Source organism: Canis aureus, chromosome 17 (genome assembly GCF_053574225.1).
Source record: "Canis aureus isolate CA01 chromosome 17, VMU_Caureus_v.1.0, whole genome shotgun sequence".
Classification (NCBI taxonomy): Eukaryota; Metazoa; Chordata; class Mammalia; order Carnivora; family Canidae; genus Canis; species Canis aureus.
Window position 1 is genome coordinate 23,360,639 of NC_135627.1, and position 20,790 is coordinate 23,381,428.

Consider the following 20,790-nt stretch of genomic DNA (forward strand, 5'->3'; position numbering starts at 1 on the left):
ATTAAAGTTCATCTTTGGACTCAAATTGTGTACTTACGAAGTTTAGAGACTCTTCTATCTATGTTGTGTATCATTATATCACATCGGGGACTTACTGAGTGGTTGGTATATGGGGCTTTGGTAGATATTTGCCAGTTATAGTTCCATTTCTATAATTCTTATAGTCAATTTCTATTTATACACAATTATTATTTCAAACACTTCCAATTATATTCAAAACTAAGATTTTTCTCATGAGCCCAATAATTCTCAAGAGACAGCACTAACTTTTACTTCATGTGAAACTAAATACATACTAGAATTAAATTTCTAATAGTTCCTACAATCAAATATATCTCAATTTCTATGGATACCTACACTTTCCTTAAATTTCTAATGGTTACTACAATCAAGTATATCTCAATTTCTATGGACACCCACACTTTCCTTCCTCCTTCCTACAACAACATATGTGTTTCTTAGTTTCTCTGCTTATTTTCTTCTCCTAGCCTTGGTATCACTTCTCATTGAATCCCCTTAGAACTTGTTCTTTATTTATTTTCTCCTTCTCATTAATATCCTGAGTCAATCTCCCTTTCACTACCATAATTTCATCTGAATGACATAATCTTCTATGCCATGTATACAACATCTTATTTTGACTTTAGTCTCCCAATAGCATGTTATTTATGATCTTTCCCTTTCACTTTGAGAAAGAACTCCCTGTAGACAGAAGCCCAAATTCTGTGCCTTTTATTTACTACTCAACCTTCCATATGTGCCCCTCCACTAAAATTTCAATGAGCTTTTGGCAGTAAAATCTAGCAAACATTTTTTAGTCTTTGTATCTGATCTGTGGGAGAGTGTTACACTGATCTCTCTCTCCTGAAATACTTTCTACCAAATTTCTGTGTGAATATATTCATTACATTCATCTGGAAGTTCCAATTAACTTTATTTCATATTTAGTTTCTCCTCTTCTGCCCTCTTAGAAGTCTTGATGTTTTTCCTAGGATTTCTTTTCTTCTCCTTCTAAACATTAACTTTCGATCTTAATTCCCATGGCTTTATTTACAGTCTTTATGCTGACAAGTTGTCAAGTTGACATCTCTACTACAATAGATGCAAAAGGATTATAAAGGCATATATTAATTAGTTCCTGGTCAACTAATTCCCTGAAGTTCATATCAGAATGGTTTATATGAATGTGGTTTATATAAAATTGTTCCACTTACGATGCACAAATCTGGGATCTGGAAATTTCCCTTCCTAACCACAACTCATTGGAATGTTGATGGATTTACTTCCACCCAGCTGCTCAATATTTTTGGGGATGTGACTCTATTTCTCATTATTTGAATTCTATTAGTTATGGCATCTCCTTGGTTTAATTTTAAATGTCCATTCCTCTGCCCATTTCTTTCATCGCTATTATTTATTTACCAGATCTGGAACAATCAGCTTTTAGTTGGACTACCAAAAGAGTCATCCTGACATGCCTAACCATGAGCTTCCTCAATAGTCTTCCAAATGTTTTCATTGCATTGATAAAATTCATGCATTTTTCTTACTACTGTAATAAATATCTGATATCCAGCTATTAATATTATATTGCAACATAAGCATACATACAAACTCAAAACATAGGTTCCCACATAATCTATTTTAATCTATTTTTCTTATTATATTCCTCTCACATCAGGAATTTGACAGTGGTGTAATTGATGCATGTTAATCACAGTATCCTTTTAAAAAAGCCTTAATAGGAACATATATTAAGATACTTCTTAAAAAATATAAAATCTTTCACAGAATATACAGTCTTAACTTAGAGAAAAAATGTAAAACTTATACCGCAGTTTCATTTTATAAACATGAATTTTGTGTTCTATTTTCATAGCAGTCTAATCTGCATCAAGCACTTGACTCCATGTATATAAAATATAATCATTTGTAGGCAGGACTCTGGAACATTATTTAATATCTGTGTCACTTAGAGTAAATATTATATTCCTGCTTATGATCAGAGAGATTTTGCCCGGGGTGTCCTGTACATGTAACAGTACAAATCCTGATAAAGGCTAATCCTAAGAGATATCCTTTCATCTAAAAGTAGAGATATACCATTTTAAACATTACTGTCAGTTGTTGTATTACTAAATTTCCTACCTAAAGCTCAAAATGTGCATCTTTTAAGTGGAATTTTATATCAGGAAGAGATTTTAATTTTAAACATTATGAATTATAAAATATTCCCGAAACGTGAAACATAAAATGAAATAAAGCTATATTAGGATAACACAATGTTAAAGATTATAGTTTAAAAAAAAAAAAAAACTATGGGGGTATCCCTGGGTGGCGCAGCGGTTTGCCGCCTGTCTTTAGCCCAGGGCACAATCCTGGAGACCCGGGATCGAGTCCCACGTCGGGCTGCCGGTGCATGGAGCCTGCTTCTCCCTCTGCCTGTGTCTCTGCCTCTCTCTCTGTGTGTGTGTGTGACTATGATAAATAAAATAAACAAACAAACAAACAAAAAAAAACACAAACTATGTTCATTAATTTGAATGAGGAAGTGGAGGATCAGGAAAATGGTTAATCAAGGGTGAGTTATTGGTATTAAAACAAAGTTTACAAGCATTGTACAATAGAGAGTAAATATGTTATATAAGTTAACACATATAAAACACGTTTTCACTTCCAAGTGGTAGAATTTAGGAGATTATATTCGTCATGAAATATTTTTGCATAAAATTATAATGTGAATTGACAAATATAAGCATATCTACTTTGCAAGCATGCCCATTCTTGTATTATAAAAAAATCTCCTCAGAGTTCACCCTGCTTTGACAACCTTCAAAAAATCCATATCCTGAGAGCTGTTCCAGCAATGAAGAAGCCTTCCAGCATGGGGTTGTTATCTCAGCTCACACTGCTGATAACTCTGCTTGCAATGAAAAGCTACTGTTGGGAAAAAACATGTAGTGGTCTTGAAGCTTAAACCCACAGGTAAATGAAGTCTGTTTTGTGAGAAGGCATTGGGAGAAGAGATTCCAGGCAATGGGTAGGAAATGTCTTACTGTCATACAAGTACATTTTGCAGAGAGAACATAAAAGTATAGAAAAAACCCAAAAACTATATTATCATTCAGTTGCATCTCTGGATTGAAAATCTTAACTATCCACATGAAATAATACCTTTAGTAGATATACAATATTATTGTTTGAATATTCTGACAGTATTTTTTGGCTACTTCTGAGATACATCCACAAACTATTCCAGACTTCTTGCTCCTGATTAATGGCACACATTCTTATTAAGATTTTTGAAGGAAGAAATTAAAAAGAATGTCAAATGATCCATCATCACATTATCAGCCAGCTATCTATCACTTATGCTCAAGGGCACTATTTTTGTTTTCCAACATTTGAAACTTCTAAAAGAGAGCTGAAATTCTGTTCCCAACTGTTTAAAAGCACCAAAAGAAAAAAAAAAAAAAAAAAAAAAAAAGAAAAGAAAAGAAAAGACTTGCCATGTATTATCTTCTCTTCATTCCCTCTGACCATTTCAATAAACCCATCAATATTTATTGAGCACATATTCCCCAAGCAATCGAAGATAGTATATAAATTCTAAGCATTGGAATGTTTGAAATGACTACATTTGAAAATATAGTAGGGAAGCATTAAGGAAGACTGGAGTTATACCCTGAGGTAGCCAGTGATAAAGGGAAGTATGAACATGCACTTAAAGAATGGATAAATATAAGTAAGAGTGTATCATATGTGTACATATTTTCATTTGGGAGAACTTGAGAGGCAAGAAGTTTAGCATTAATGCAGGTCATAATTACTTATTGGGTGAATACTATATGCAGGTTCTAAGATACAATACAAAGAGGCACAGGCCCTATGTATTGATAACCTAGTGGAAAACATGTCTTACTCTAATACTTTATAGTACTTTGATTATAATAAGTCAAATGCACTGTAAAACACCATATGGGAATTAGCACAGAGAAAGAAAAGGTGTTTAGGACACAGGATATAAGTTTTATATGATGAATAAAGATTCCTTAAGAAAAAAAAAATCCTTGTTGTCAGTCAATTCCAGGCAATAAACACAATGGCAAAGGTAGAGTGACATGCCAGAGTGTGAGACATTTAGCAAGGCAAGACTAGATCTTTGGCTATTATAGGTGTTAGAGTAATGAAGTACTTAGTAAAGACTACAAGCTAAGACCTAGACTAAGAACCAGGTGATAAATTTAATTGCTATTATTCTAAAAGTGTTCAAATTTGAATTTGGATATACTTGAGAGCCCCTCAAGGATTTTTAATGAGAATAATAATATTTTCACATTGAAGAGAAATGACTCGTTGTTTATATCTCTATTCTGAAAATTATTTTCTCATACTCTAATAACATATTCTCTAATAGATATAGATATCAAATTGGCGTTGTAAAACTATATTGTTATTATATCTGACAATGCTGAGAACAAAGTGAGGAGGATGGAGAGATCTTAACCTTTTTTTGTTGGAAAAGTAACAACAAATTAGAGAATGTAAAATATACAAATGAAGCATTGAATAATTTTTAAGATGATTCTGATAAAGATGAGACACTGTTCTGTAGATTGTGAATTAAAAATGTAAAAAATATGACATAAAAAGAAGGAGGTGAAAATTTAGAACTGCTATTTTTTCACAAATTTCACTAGTCTATCCAGTTCAAAAGTTAACTATTAAAATAAGCCTAGGGATCCCTGGGTGGCGCAGCGGTTTAGCGCCTGCCTTTGGCCCAGGGCGTGATCCTGGAGACCCGGGATCGAATCCCACGTCGGGCTCCCGGTGCATGGAGCCTGCTTCTCCCTCTGCCTATGTCTCTGCCTCTCTCTCTCTCTCTCTGTGTGACTATCATAAATAAGTAAAATTAAAAAAAAAATAAAAAAAATAAGCCTATTAGCAACTATATTCATATGATCCTTTTTTACCCTGTGCATAAACTTTCTTCAGTAAAAACCCACTGAAGGAACAAATGTAAATCGGTACTTCATTTTCTTTAACAATAAATTATTCTAAAAAACAATTAGCACTTATTTTGGTACCAGGTATCAGTGTTTCCCAATTGTTGACAATAATTTACAGTGCTTAAACACTTTTATTTTGTGAGAGAAAGGTTAAGTTTACCATCAGTTTAGCTTTGATATTTCTCTAAAAATATTTTCATCTGTTTTTCAACAATTCTGACTGATACTTCAGCCTATAATTTTCCAGCAGGTCTGAAGGTATGTAAATAGGGAGCTGAGGAAAAAGTTGATGCAAACAATGTAAAAAACGCTGGTTACTATGCACCCACTTACTTATAGTAATTTCTAGAAACTGAAATAGATCTGGTGCAAAAGATAGGGCCCATGTCCATATTGCTTCAGGGATGTAAAAAGATTTGGCAAAAGAATACACTGGTGCAAATGATATGTAAATTAGCACTGGCTTTTCACATACTTTGTATTTCCTAGTAGAGATAAGAAATTGAATCTGGGCATGCAAAAGTAGAGATTTCATATCAAGATAACTGCAGAAGGAAAAACAAAACATAGGGTTTTGTTTATCTATGTTCTTCCTGCAAGATCTAGACTGCCAACAATGAGCCTCATTGGGCTACTTAGCTTGGTGAATGACAAATGTGCTTTGCTGTGATAATAGTTTTAAAATCAAACATATTGATACATAGTGTTATAACTATTGTCATTCCTTGCTTCATATTAGAAAAGATAATGGAATATTATTTATTGCTTTAACTTATTAGGAATTGTAATAATCTTAAAATTATTAAAAATATATTTTTAGGATTTTTTATTTAGAAAACAAAAGCTGAATTAAAACTATGTATTTTTGTATATAGATCATATTTAGAAATAATGAATGATTAATTTAAAATTATTTCAGGGTAATGTTTTAGGGAACTTATTTCAGTTATGGAAAATCTGTTGGTATAAAAACTTACATATGGAAAAATACCTGTTATATAGAGTAAGATAAAATTTTAATGATAGATATTTACCATCTATAATTCCCATATATGGAAGATGATGTATAAAGCTTTTTTCTGTTTTATAGAATTCAATTCATTCACATCAAAACATATTTTTCATTTGAAAGTAAACATCTCCCCCTTCAGGAATTTTTAATAAATTCAGGCATCTGAAGTATTCACTGAAATAACTAAGTTTCATTTTACCATGTGGATATATGTGAAAACTTATCAATGTGTTTTTAAATATAACTCATCATGGCTTTGAAATTCTATGCAATACAGATCTAATTAATTGTATATTTTGTGTCCAATACTTACAATTCTACTGATTTAATAATTGATTATTTAAAAGAGCAATAATAATATTTGCTAATAAGTAGAAATACATATTGATTAATATATATTTATTTTATTTTTATATTTAATATTGTGTGTGTGTATTAAAGTTTGTTCACTTTCATGGTCTTCATTTCATTTTCAAGTTTTCCTTAGTTATATTTATTTAGATAAAGCTCATCCATTTCCACAGTACTCTTCACAAAGACTCAAGTCATGATGAAAAACAAAGAAGTAATTATAGAAGTAATGTTCTAAGTAACTTTTGTACAAATTAATTAAAATACCAAGAACTTCCATTCTCCAACCCAAAGCTTTAAGACATCTAAAAACTAATGTGTTAAAGAAAGTGGCTTTGAGACCTAAGTGAGGAAGACTTTTTTCCTTAACAAAAAGCTCCATGTTTAACATGAATAAGTAAATCTTTTAAAAATAAAAATCTACAAAATCATACTTAGAACTTTACAAAATTATTTCTGATATATATTTAATTTAGATCATTAAGGTCTATTTATTTATTAATAAAATCCCAAATAAAGTTTAAAAATTAAAAAAAAATTTTAAAAACATTTTAGAAAGAATATTGGTTACTCCCATATCAGCAACCGCATGTGATGGTTTGAATCAAAATCAGGTTTTGCAAAAATCTACATTTTAAAAAATATTTTATTTATTTATTTGAGAGAGGGAGAGTGAGAGCAAGAGAGAGAGTATGAATGGAGGGCAGGACAAAAGAAGAGGGAGAAGCAGATTCATCACTGAGTAGGGTTCCTAGGGGTGGGAGGCTCCATTCCAAGACTCCAAAATCATGACCTGAGCCAAAGGTAGACAGTCAACCTACTGAGTCACTCTGGTGCCCCAATATATATTTATCTTTAATCTTTTATACCCTGCCATGTAAACTCGAAAATTAAGGTCATCCAAGGTGACACAAATATTCTCAAAGTTATAGAAACCTAAGAATATTTCTGTTCACAAAACAGAAGTGAAATGAGATATATCTGATTTTTAGAAAATTTGATTCAGAAACTCATTAATAAATTATTTGTAGTAATTCTTAATATCACTTAATCCCACCTGAAAAGATAATAATTTTCCTCAGCAAAAGGAAAAAACCCTCAACCAATAAACTAAAGGTTAATCTTCATATATTAAAATCAAGAGTAATTCCAAGACAACAGGAGGTGTTACACAAAGCAGTAACACAGAATTGGCTGTGTTCTTAAGTTTTAACTTTGAATATTAGGCTTGCTTTCCTTTGGAACAATTTTAGCAGTAGACATAGACATTGGGAGTGTCTTTTTATCCTGTTTTCTCAGAGTTTATGCCAGTATTCTATAACAGATAACAATGTGGAAGCAGTAAGTGAAACAAAAGTGTAACTGTATTCTAGATAAAGTGTCTTTACATCCAAGCTTCTCATTATAATTTCTGAAGAGGTGTCAACCCATGCCTATCACCAAATTGCTTAAGAAAAAAATGCTTAAGGAAGGGTTGAGAAGCATCTCCTCTTGCAGTTGTATCACAAATAGATATGGGGAATAGGCTTTGCCACCAATGGAAAATTTGTGGGAAACTAGACACCAATCTTACAATGAAAATGGAATTTATCATCAGGATGATCCAGAACCAAAATCATAAAATGGTTCAATGTATACTAAACCAGAATATGTTACTTTTTTAATGTGAATATCATCTGCCAAATGACATTCATGTTTTGGAAGTGTTTCAAGACAGAACTCTAATAAACTGGATGAAGAAATCCATAGACTTTACTGTGATCCATTTGCTGGGAACGTCTCCCTTCCCCAACAGAGCTTTCATCAGATTTCCACTTCCGACTGTTCCTTCTGCAGTTTTTTGTTTGTGGTGAAGAGACACTTCAGAGATACTTCTCTTTGCTTGAATGTTTTAAAAGATCATTGCTAAAGGGGAAACTCATCTCTTCTGAGGAGAGACAGAAGCAACAAACTGACATCAGTGTTCAATAGAAGTTGCAATGGAGACCATTTCAAGATAGGGTGTAGTGGGTGGAGCTCGCTGTGGCCTGCTCCCTACTTCACAGAATACAATTGAAAAATCAGCCATTTTTCATGAGGTTCACTCTAGTGTTTATATGAAAAACACATAAGAGCATCTAATATATCAGGAAAAGAGTACAGATGTCTATACACTCATTGCCCTTGTTAAGAAATAAAACTTTACCAGCTTTGAAACTCTTTTATTCACTTTCTAATTAGTTCTCTTTCTCTTAGAAAAAGATACATTTTATACTTATTTTTAAAAATTATTTTATTTTAATTATAGCTTTATAGTTCTGTTAGCATGCATAAAAATGCGTCACACTGTCATTCCATATTTAACAATAATGACTTTTTAAAACCCATCTTTGTAAATACATGATTTTGCTGTTCTTTTACTGTTCTCTCTGCATAACTTTTATTTAGTTAATAAATAAGTATGTTATGTATTCTTGTCTTATATATATTCCAATGTTATTTTTATTTTGCTTTTCTGTTAAAAATAACGTTGTCTAACAAATTCTTTTAGAGATATCCTAGTACACTGCAAGATCAAATTCAGGATGATTTGTTTTCCTAAGAAATTGTGTCAATTTTTATCCCAACCACTAATCATAAGATATCTGATGATTCAGTGTTAATGTTGGTATTTTAAGTTATCAAATGTTCTAGTTTTGATACCCTGAAGTACATTTGAAGTAATTTTTCTTTGTATATTCTATATAAGACTACTTATTTTGTTAAGACAGTTTTTATTCATAAACTTATTAATAATATCACTACAATCTTTAGAATCTTTAGGGTTTTCCACATTTTTATACCCATCATTAATGCCTCCTCTTTTAGTTAACAGTTCCAGGAAAGCATCAATTTTGTTATTTTTCAAAAAACAAATTAAATTTTTACTCCTCCATATTAAATTCCTTTATTTACTAATTTTATTCTCTAGCTTCTTTTTTTTTATACTTGGGTTTAACTGGCTTTTTCCTCAAAATTCCCAAGATGGATGCATACTGGTTTTAATTATATTTATAATAAATACAATTAGATCTATAAAGATTAAGGCAATATGACTTTAATTGTATCCCACACATTTTTAGATGCTTTATTTTCATTTATATAGTTGAAGATGTTTCTATTTTTATTTATTTCTAGTTTGACTGAAATTTGTAAACTTCCAATTCTTTGAATTTTGATCTTCCTCTATTGCCAATAATTGCATAAATTTTTGAAAAAGCTTCATGAGCACTTAAAAGTAATATGTATTTTATAGCACACTGATGAAAGAAATTGAACATGATGGACATTGAGGCTGGAAAGATTCCGTGCTCAAAAATTGGAAAAACAAATATTTTTAAAAAGTCTATACAACTTAATTCTTTAATTCTTTACAGACTTAATGCAATCCTATCAAAATACCAAAAACATTTTTCACAGACCTACAACAATCCTAAAATTTGTATGCAAACACAAAGATCCTGAATAATCAAAGCAATCTTGAAAAAGAAGCAAAATTAGAGGTATCACAGTTCTAGACTTCAAACTATATTACAAAGCTATACTAATCAAAACAGTATGGTGTTAGCATAAAAACAGACACATATATAGATGTGACAGAATAAAAAGCCCCCAAGTATCCCCACAATTATATGGTCAATTAATTTTTGACAAAGGAGGCAAGAATATGCAATGAAAAAAGACAGGCTCTTCAATAAACGGTGTTGGAAAAATTGGACAGCTATGTACAAAAGAATGAAACTGGACCACATCTTATACCATATACAAAAATAAACTTAAAATGGGTCAAAGATCTAATTATGATAATTGAAACTGTAAAAATCCTTGAAGAGAGCACAGGCAGTAATTTCTCTGATAGGCATAGTAACATCAAGGGAAATAAAAGCACAAATAAATGATTGGGACTACATCAAAATAAAAAATATTTCTACACAGGAAGGAAACGACCAACAAAACTAAAAGACAACCTACTGTATGGGATAAAATATTTGCAAATTACATATCCAATTAAATGTTAGTATACAAAATATATAAAGAATTTATATAATTCAACATCAAAGCAAACAAAAAATCCAATTAAAAAATTAGAACACATGAACAAACATTTCTCCAAAAAAGACATGTAGATGGCCAACAGATGCATGAAAAGATGCTAAACATCGCTTATCATCAGGAAATTTAAATCAAAACATTTAGATATGATCTCATGCTGTTAGAATGGCTACAATCAAAAACACAAGAAACTACAACTGTTGGTGAGGATGTAGACAAGTAACCTTCTTGGTAAGAATACAAACTGGTCTGGCCACTGTGGAAGGCTATATGGAATTGCCTCAAAATTTTAAAATAGCATTATCATATGATCGAAGAATTTCACTACTGAGTATTTACCCAAAGAATGCAAAAACACTAATTCAAAAAGATATATGCACCCCTATGCTTATTGCAGCATTATTTATAGTAGCCAAAATATGGAAGCAGCCCAAGTTTCAATCAGTATATGGATGGAACTAGAAAGTATTATTCTGAGCAAAATAAGTCTGTCAGAGAAAGACAAATACCATTTGATTTCACTCATTTGTGGAAGTTAATAAACAAATTAACAAAGGAAATTAAAACAAACAAAAAACGGACTGTTAACTATAGAAAACAAACTAATGGTTAACCAGAGGGGAGATGGGTGGGGGAGATGGCTTAAATAGGTGATGGGGATTAAGGAGTGCATTTGTGATGAGCACCAGATGTTATATGCAAGTGTTGAATCACTATATTGTACACCTGAAAGTAATATTATGCTGTATGTTAACTAACTGAAATTAAAATAAAAAACTAAAAAAAAGTAATAAAAACAAATTGAGTTACCTTTTGTAGTCAGTAATGACAAGACTGAATTAGATTAATATTGAACAGTAAACAAGACTAATTTACTGAACATATAATGTTTGAAACAGATTTTTAACACTCTATTAAAGTCATTTATAACTTCAATAATCTAAATTACTACATACATGTAAATTATAGTGTTTTTATATTTAAAAAGTGGACTTTTAATTGTTTTAAAGCAAACCTTGATATCAGAATTTAAAAAATGGCACATGCAGAAATTTTTGTGCTTCATTCAATTATTTGCATTCTCCAGGGCTTATAAAGAATGATTGAAAAAAAATGTCTATACTACTCCATTTAAAGTGTATCTACTCTGCAGATAGTCAACCTTTTTTAGAAATTGTATTTATTTATTCATGAGAGACACATATAGGCAGAGGGAGAAGCAGGCTTCCTGTGGGGAGCCTGATGCAGGACTTGATCCCAGAACCCTGGGATCATGACCTGAGCTTGAGGGCCGATGCTCAAACACTAAGACATATAGGTGCCCAATATTCTACTTTTGTTTATCACTACACTGATCAAAATTCTGTATGGAAAACATATGTCAAGGGCAACCAATAGCACGTAGAGGAAAGAAGACAAAGAACATCTGTCAAGAAATATTAGATCTGCACTAAAGCCTGAATAATTGATGATAATCCATAAAGGTAAGAGTAATAAGGTACAAAAAAATAAAAATTTTAAAAATTTTAAAAATTAAAAAAAAAAGAGTAATAAGGTACAGGATGGGATATGTGGCAGAGATCTAAAATAAAATTAGAAAATCAGATGGAATAGACAGAAATGAACAATAGACACTCGGTGCATATGTGCTGAAAAAATGACTAATTCAGAAAATGAGAAATGTTGTTAGATAATATACATATAAATTATATGATAAAGAAAAAATATTTTAGTTAATAAATTCCCCATGGATTCATACTGACTCAGGTCTTAGTAAAATCACTATTTCTTTCACAGAATTATTAGGTTTGAGAGTCTTCTGAGATTACTTTGTAAATTTCTAGGGTTTGGGGGATACACTTTGAAAATAAACATGATAATACAATATTACAATTTTGTTATTTTAAGTGTCAAATTAGAAATTTATGGTCATTATTATTTAAATGAGACACTAAGCTTGTTGAACACTGGCTAAAATGATATATGGAAAATAGAGATTTTGTGTAATAGTTTTTCTTTGAACCATAAGCTTAACATAATTTTAGATTTTATGTATGTATGTATGTATTTATTTATTTAAAGATTTTATTTATTTATTCATGAGAGACACAGAGAGAGAGAGAGGCAGAGACATAGGTAGAGGGAGAAGCAGGCTCCATGCAGGGAACCTGGCGTGGGACTCGATCCCAGGATCATGCCCTGGGTCAAAGGCAGGCGCCAAACCGCTGAGCCACCCAGGGATCCCTAATTTTAGATTTTAAATATCCTTTACTATATGGGTAATCATTACTCATGAGCCCATAAATCACTCACAAGCAATCTGTTTTATTGATACTCAAGAGGTCTGTATAGAAGATATTCTGCAATCTCTTATAATTCAGTGACAATGCTCAGCAATGGCACAATGGAACGTTTTTCCTAATTTTCACACTTATTTCATATATAGCCTTAAAATAGTAATCAGAAATATCAGGAAACATGAACCCCTAAATAATCTGTAGAAATAAATCAAGTGATTTTTTAAACTTAGATATTATTAAAAACTGGCAGTATGAGTTCCATTGAAATAGACAAGGGCATTCAATTCTTGAATTGTCAACAATATAATTTAAGAGTATTTACTAAGTATTCTTTTAAAAACTTTATGATAAAATATAATCAATGGATTAGATTTATCATCATATTATTGTTGAATAGGCTTATAGCTACAAAATTTTCTAAAATAATTTTAATATACTTTAAAATTATCTAATGTTCTTATATCTTTTATCATAATGTTAACATATTTATATATCTTTAATTTAGTGAGCTTGTAAAGACACATAAGTTAAAGTATGTCAAGAATTTTATCTGTGACTAGGGTAAGATAAATGAATTGATACCTTTATAGCTTTTACAATGACTTGTTTCCATAAACTGCCTTCTTTCTATCAACACACTAGCTATCAGAATATGATTTACTGAGGTTTTACTTTTTAAATTCTTAACTCCGTTTAATACAGGTAGGACAGTGCAAGGACATTTTTATACATGTTTATGATTGTCAGTTATCATACTCTATAACCCTTTGTAACAAAGTGGCTTCATCTGTCAAAAAGAAGAAAACACAATTTCCCTATTTCCAGTTGGAAAATATGTGCTCTATGAGGCAGAGGAAGTACTTTGAAACAGTTTGGAGGAAGTTTTAAATCATATGGGAAATATTTAATTTATTTTATTTTTATGGTTCATCATATTTATACTTAGGTGGTGAATCCTGAGAATATCAATAACTGCTTATTCTTTTTTTTAATTTTTATTTATGATAGTCACACAGAGAGAGAGAGAGAGAGAGAGAGAGGCAGAGACATAGGCAGAGGGAGAAGCAGGCTCCATGCACCAGGAGCCCGATGTGGGATTCGATCCCGGGTCTCCAGGATCGCGCCCTGGGCCAAAGGCAGGCGCTAAACCGCTGTGCCGCCCAGGGATCCCAATAACTGCTTATTCTTAATTGACTCTTGTTTCGTCAAAGTTAGAGAAGCTAATTCACGTGTTTTTTTTTTTTTTTTTTTTTCTTTTGGAAAAAAAAAGAGCAAATGGATCAGTATAGAAACAGACTCATTCCTCAATGAGAAAAAAAAAAGTAGTGGACAAAATAAAGCTACTATAAAAAATGTCTCTGGACATGATGTAGCCCTGCTGTAGTACACATTCTGCTTATAAGTGATGAAAGTGAAATCTGTACTTGGAGCCAGGTAGGAAAGAAGATTCAATGCAGATAGTTTTCATAATACTTCATTATAACTTGCATCAATCAAACAGGAAATGGCCATCTATATGGGTATGTACCACGTTAGAAATGGGATTTCGAGAAATTTCAGTAAGTTAATTTAGACTTTTGTTTTATTCTCTTAAGAAACAGAAATAATTTTTTCTTTGCATAGTCATGATTGAAATAGCAGAATTTGAATCATCAGTACTGTAAATTATTGAATTTTGGAATGAACTGACACCCTCACTCATATTTTGCAATATTTTTAATTAACTAGGGCACATTTAAACAAGTTCCCAAGAAACATCTGAGGAAAACCACAATATGTTTTGATGGAAAGATTAGACAGAAAGAGTTTTGTTCTGTTTTGTTTTGCTTTGTATATTTGCTGTTGTCAATGTTTTGAAGATTTATTTATTTATTTATTTATTTATTTATTTATTTATTTATTTATTTATACAGGAGGGTTGGATAGAGGGAGAGGGACAGAGAGAATCTTAAGCAGTCTCCACGCTAGAACCCTATACAGGGCTCCACCCCATGACCCTAAGTTAATGACCTGAGCCAAAATCAAGATTCAGACAGTTAACCAACTGAATAACCTAGGTGCCCTGTCTTGCTTTGTTTTTAATCGTCTCATAATCCAGTGTTTAATTCTATTGCTACCAATGCCCAGAAATTGATTTTAATTAGAGCAACTTTACAACAGGAAGATGTACAACACAAATATCATGGAGATATGCTTTCTTGGAACTGAAGAACCTGATCGAATAATATTGTTGCCAAAACCAATTCTTTGCAGACTTTGTTATTTTTATTTTTGTGAATCATAGTGAATATGTGTACATTGGCTGGCAAAGAATTCTGAATGGATATGGTATTCATTGTTACAATAAGGGCTAGTTCCCTTTGTTTAGGTGAGATCATTTTGTTCTGCGCTTTCATAGAAATCATTGCCATTGGTCTCAATTGATCTTTCAGATTGCAGTTATTTAGAGGATGTCTGTATCTCTTGCTGGAACATGATTTCAAAGACTTAGTTTGATCCATTTTATATTTCTATCACTTAACACAATGACTATAGATTTTTGGAGATCAAAAAATTAAACTAATTAATTTCCCCCATCTTTATATTACTCTTAAGAATAATCCATAAGCAAAATGTAAGTATTAAGATGAGATTAGTCCATGTACTAATAAACAGAAGTTGAATGGTACATCCTATCCAATTTACACTGCAATGTTCCTGAAGGAAATTCCTCCAGAAAAGATTGCTGTAGTATCTTTCAAGATAAACCCCCAAAATTGAATCCATAATCTAAGCAACACAAAATGTTCAAGTTAATGACTTTGGGAGAGGATTTTCCAGACCATAAAAACATTCCAAATACAGAGGTATGGTGATTCAGCTTTGACCTCACTAGCCAGGCTTCCAAGGTGCATGTTATTCGGTGTGGCTGAAGCTCCGCATAATCGGATGCACCTTGGCCCAAAGCTAAAATACTTTCCATTTTAAATCCAATGCATAATTCCAATAATGTCCTACACCTAAGGCACTCTGTTTCACAGTGGGGGGGGACCCACTCAGCCTGGAACCATTCTCAACTTACCTTCCTGACCCCCATATAAATATTGTTCTAGTTTCTACTGTCTGTGAACTCATCTAACTGCTCCTGGTCAAGGAAGCTCATAAATAAAATATATATTTATCTGTATATCTTTATATATCTATAGATATCTTTATATATCTATATATCTTTATATTTCTATATATAAAGATATATTCATATGTATTCATATATCTTTATGTATATATCTATATATCTTTATATATATAAAAAGATAAAATAGATGCAGAATACAGTATAGGCTAATCATAGCCTATATATTAAAATATATTTATTTTAATAAGTGAACATATTACAAGTGTTATGCACCATGTACAAAACTATACTTCCCATAAAATTATAAAGAAGCACTTGATGTAGAATGTAGATATGAAACAGAGATAAATTTTCTACAAATTCTAATCAATTGGCCTCATAACTTAGTTTCTTTTATAAATTAAATTTCATTGTATGTTCTTTTTTGGAAATATCATACAACGTAAACCCTCTGTAGTTCTACCCATTTGTCTATGCCATCATGAAGCAACTTTTTGCTGCTACTTTGCTTATCTAACTTATCCTACTTTTTCATAATACCTCAAAAAGTATTTTTTGACATATGTATAATAATATAATCATCTGACATGGTATCAAAAATAAAATTTTAAACTTGACATAATCTCAATTTCAATGGGCTATAATTCAGTTTTCCAGAAAATCTGAGCTATAAATATTATCTAATCTTCAGCAATTTCTTAAATTATTTCCAATTTTTGCTCATATTTCACACTAGCACATGCTGCTTTTATTGTTACTTACTTTACATAATTTTCCCATTGTCCACAGAGTTTCCTATGAGAAAGGCGATTATGTCTAAAGTATTTTGTGCTCCTTAATTGAATATCACAGCAAAGAATTTGCCATTATATTTACTGTGCTAGCTGGGCAGGACATAACCTATGTCTATTGTGTTAACCCCATAGAAATTGTTTTAATTAGGGAAAAAACGATTATATAAGTAGAGAAAGAAAATATGATTTATTGAGTCATTAACTTAGAATTGCAATATATGTTTTTAGGGAAGGATTATGTTTCTGCATGAATTATTCTTTTATTTTTTTAACTATTTCCTTTGATTCAGATTTTAATGGTTTGAACTAAAAGACAAGGCAAAAAACTTTTCAATAATGGTTTAAAATGATGTATCAGACAAAGTAAAAGCAAATATAGAAAAAAACTAATACACTATACAAAATTAGTTTCTCACCTTTAGCCTATATTAATTTTCTGGGTCTCAGATACCTCCCTTCAAAAAATAAAGGAAGTAAAAAAGAAGTAAATAAAGGGGGTAATATAACATTTCTAAAATCAAATACATGTCTAATATTTACAGATCCAGCATTTAAAGTTTTATTCATTTTAGTATTCATTTCTTATAACTGCAGTCTAAGGACTTCTGATAATTCCTTGGGAGAAAAAGTTTTAATAGACTAATTCAATTAAAAAAATAGCAAGAAATATCAAAGAATATTTATGGGATTTTTGTAAGCATATTGTTATTAAGGTATTGCAATTAAAATTGTTTATTTTAGTAATGGGAATAAATAGCTATAGAAACAGGAGTATGCTCCCTTAAATCAGGAAAACTATGGATTTTATTTATTTTTTATTTTTTATTTTTTTTATAATAAAATATTTTTTTATTGGTGTTCAATTTACTAAAATACAGAATAACACCCAGTGCCCGTCACCCATTCACTCCCACCCCCCGCCCTCCTCCCCTTCTACCACCCCTAGTTCGTTTCCCAGAGTTAGCAGTCTTTACGTTCTGTCTCCCTTTCTGATATTTCCCACACATTTCTTCTCCCTTCCCTTATTTTCCCTTTCACTATTATTTATATTCCCCAAATGAATGAGAACATATAATGTTTGTCCTTCTCCGACTGACTTACTTCACTCAGCATAATACCCTCCAGTTCCATCCACGTTGAAGCAAATGGTGGGTATTTGTCATTTCTAATAGCTGAGTAATATTCCATTGTATACATAAACCACATCTTCTTTATCCATTCATCTTTCGTTGGACACCGAGGCTCCTTCCACAGTTTGGCTATCGTGGCCATTGCTGCTAGAAACATCGGGGTGCAGGTGTCCCGGCGTTTCATTGCATTTGTATCTTTGGGGTAAATCCCCAACAGTGCAATTGCTGGGTCGTAGGGCAGGTATATTTTTAACTGTTTGAGGAACCTCCACACAGTTTTCCAGAGTGGCTGCACCAGTTCACATTCCCACCAACAGTGTAAGAGGGTTTCCTTTTCTCCGCATCCTCTCCAACATTTGTTGTTTCCTGCCTTGTTAATTTTCCCCATTCTCACTGGTGTGAGGTGGTATCTCATTGTAGTTTTCATTTGTATTTCCCTGATGGCAAGTGATGCAGAGCATTTTCTCATATGCATGTTGGCCATGTCTATGTCTTCCTCTGTGAGATTTCTGTTCATGTCTTTTGCCCATTTCATGATTGGATTGTTTGTTTCTTTGGTGCTGAGTTTAATAAGTTCTTTATAGATCTTGGAAACTAGCCCTTTATCTGATATGTCATTTGCAAATATCCTCTCCCATTCTGTAGGTTGTCTTTGAGTTTTGTTGACTGTATCCTTTGCTGTGCAAAAGCTTCTTATCTTGATGAAGTCCCAATAGTTCATTTTTGCTTTTGTTTCTTTTGCCTTCGTGGATGTATCTTGCAAGAAGTTACTATGGCCGAGTTCAAAGAGGGTGTTGCCTGTGTTCTTCTCTAGGATTTTGATGGAATCTTGTCTCACATTTAGATCTTTCATCCATTTTGAGTTTATCTTTGTGTATGGTGCAAGAGAGTGGTCTAGTTTCATTCTTCTGCATGTGGATGTCCAATTTTCCCAGCACCATTTATTGAAGAGACTGTCTTTCTTCCAATGGATAGTCTTTCCTCCTTTATCGAATATTAGTTGCCCATAAAGTTCAGGGTCCACTTCTGGATTCTCTATTCTGTTCCACTGATCTATGTGTCTGTTTTTGTGCCAGTACCACACTGTCTTGATGACCACAGCTTTGATAGAAAGAGATGGAGTACTTCCAAATTCGTTCTATGAAGCCAGCATCACCTTAATTCCAAAGCCAGACAAAGACCCCGCCAAAAAGGAGAATTACAGACCAATATCCCTGATGAACATGGATGCAAAAATTCTCAACAAGATACTGGCCAATAGGATCCAACAGTACATTAAGAAAATTATTCACCATGACCAAGTAGGATTTATCCCCGGGACACAAGGCTGGTTCAACACCCGTAAAACAATCAATGTGATTCATCATATCAGCAAGAGAAAAACCAAGAACCATATGATCCTCTCATTGGATGCAGAGAAAGCATTTGACAAAATACAGCATCCATTCCTGATCAAAACTCTTCAGAGTGTAGGGATAGAGGGAACATTCCTCGACATCTTAAAAGCCATCTATGAAAAGCCCACAGCAAATATCATTCTCAATGGGGAAGCACTAGGAGCCTTTCCCCTAAGATCAGGAACAAGACAGGGATGTCCACTCTCACCACTGCTCTTCAACATAGTACTGGAAGTCCTAGCCTCAGCAATCAGACAACAAAAGGACATTAAAGGCATTCAAATTGGCAAAGAAGAAGTCAAACTCTCCCTCTTCGCCGATGACATGATACTCTACATAGAAAACCCAAAAGTCTCCACCCCAAGATTGCTAGAACTCATACAGCAATTCGGTAGCGTGGCAGGATACAAAATCAATGCCCAGAAGTCAGTGGCATTTCTCTACACTAACAATGAGACTGAAGAATGAGAAATTAAGGAGTCAATCCCATTTACAATTGCACCCAAAAGCATAAGATACCTAGGAATAAACCTCACCAAAGATGTAAAGGATCTATACCCTCAAAACTCTAGAACACTTCTGAAAGAAATTGAGGAAGACACAAAGAGATGGAAAAATATTCCATGCTCATGGATTGGCAGAATTAATATTGTGAAAATGTCAATGTTACCCAGGGCAATATACACGTTTAATGCAATCCCTATCAAAATACCATGGACTTTCTTCAGAGAGTTGGAACAAATTATTTTAAGATTTGTGTGGAATCAGAAAAGACCCCGAATAGCCAGGGGAATTTTAAAAAAGAAAACCATATCTGGGGGCATCACAATGCCAGATTTCAGGTTGTACTACAAAACTATGGATTTTAGAGGATGATTATAATTTTAATAGATAGATTGATCTAAAGTATTGATAATTTCCTAAAACATCTTTATATTCACTAAAAACCAAAATGGAAACATTAATGCTGAGAGGCAATGCTATTTAACAGTTTTTAAAAAGTAAATTAGAAAATGTTTCTTTACATTATCTTAAAATTCATTCCTATACAAAAATCATGTACTTCCCATGGTGTTAGTTATTTTCTATGATTATTGAACAGTGAGTCTGCTCTTTTTTTTTTTTTTTGAGTCTGCTCTTATAAGCAAATGTTTACTGATAAAATGATGGTGAAATCTAAACCATTAAATACAAAGAATTTAGCTACATGAGGGAGTAAGATTTTAAAACTAATATATAGCCAAAGGCACTTTTCAGACATTCTTTTTTTTTTTCTTTTTAAAACAGTTTTTATTTGAATTCAAGTTAGGTGGCATATAGTGTTATTTTAGCTTTAGGTCTAAAATACAGTGATTCAACACTTTCGTAGAACACCCAGTTATCCTAACTAGTGCACTTCTTAATCCCCATCATCTATTTCACCAGTCCCCCACCAACCTCCCCCTGGTAACCATTAGTTTATTCTCTCTCTCTCTCTCTCTCTCTTTTTTTTTTTTTTTTTGGCAGGATGAGCACTGAGTGTTATGCTATATGTTGGCAAATCAGACATTCTTTACAAGGGTTTGAAACAATACCTTGAACTTCATATGTAGATTGAGCAACCACTTCTAG